This window comes from Bison bison, unplaced genomic scaffold (genome assembly GCF_000754665.1).
Source record: "Bison bison bison isolate TAMUID 2011002044 unplaced genomic scaffold, Bison_UMD1.0 scf7180017864529, whole genome shotgun sequence".
NCBI lineage: Eukaryota > Metazoa > Chordata > Mammalia > Artiodactyla > Bovidae > Bison > Bison bison.
In genome coordinates this window covers 217245-218529 of record NW_011495079.1, presented here as the reverse complement: position 1 = coordinate 218529, position 1285 = coordinate 217245, and the positions used below count along the sequence as shown (strand labels likewise).

Sequence of the window (1285 nt, the reverse complement as noted above, 5' to 3'; positions counted from 1 at the left end):
CCCGAGCTTGAAGGGGGCAAGATGGCAGCACACCTCTTAACGCCCCGTTGGCCCAGCGTCCCGGACCACCAGGCTCTTACCCTCTGTAGTGCTCAGGAATATCAGGGTTGCACTTAGTTTAGACCTTGAGGGAAGGGCAAGGGACAGGGAGGAGAAGGGTGGGAAGACCATTTTCTCCTGGGACCATGCTTTCACCAGGGTCTTCCTGGATCTCTGTGTGAAGTGATGGAATTTCAGTCTCCAGGTCCCCGCAACCTCCAGCCACCCTATGTGGGTACCCCTTACATGAGAGACATTGGATCTTTAATTGGCTGTCACCGTCTCAGTGGAAAGAGGATGGTGGACAACTAGCTTCTCAATGCAAGCCTCCCTTGCCCCCTGCCCCAAGTGCAGTCAGTCATCTTAGCAGCCTACACCGTAAAGGATGTGCTTCTATGCTGTGATGTGAAAGGATCACGGTGCAGGCTACAAAAACTTCCTGCCCCTCTCTTCTCAGTGCCCAAGCATCCCAAGACAGGGAGCACCATCAGAAAGAACCAAAGACACCAGCAGGCTTAACTGACACGGGTTTGTAGACTCAGAATGCTCCCTGGGAAAATGAAAACACAGAGGTACTTTTCTCCTGTTTATTACAGAACGAAGAAAAAAACACACTTGCTTGAAACAGATGCCAGATTTCAAAAGCAGAGGCAAAATACCAGGTGGCAATTAAAATGTCATTACACAGAGTCTGGACATTGACAAAAGTTTACAGGACAGTGGGTGTGGGTTTTCTATAACGACACTTAAACATACGTGATGATAACTGCAAATAGAAAACATCAGTGACAAAACCCAAATCAACTATTCATGTTTACAGATTCATTTTTTTTCCCAGACCACAGAGCCTTACATCAGAACAAATACCGAAAGGCCTTAAATCAGGAGCATCTTGCCTCCACCCTGCAAGGTGCCTGTTAGAGTAGTGCAAACTGTCTGAGTGATAAAGGGTAGAACCCTCAGAGATGCCCAGCTCACAAACTCTCTTTGCTTCTCTCAAATCTCCAGAACTCTCTGCTGCTGCTGCTAAGTCACTTCAGCCATGTCTGACCTGTGTGACCCCATAGACGGCAGCCACCAGGCTCCCCCGTCCCTGGGATTCTCCAGGGAAGAACACTGGAGTGGGTTGACATTTCCTTCTCCAATGCATGAAGGTGAAAAGTGAAAGGGAAGTCGCTCAGTCGTGTCCAACTCTTCGCGACCCCATGGACTGCAGCCTACCAGGCTCCTCCATCCATGGGATTTT

General features: G+C 49.2%; 1 protein-coding gene across 1 annotated transcript in view; it reads right to left on the bottom strand.

The window, feature by feature from the left end:
• Positions 1-1285, bottom strand: part of MAMLD1 (mastermind-like domain containing 1) — a 61790-nt gene that overhangs the window by 1166 nt on the left and 59339 nt on the right. The window lies entirely within an intron of this gene.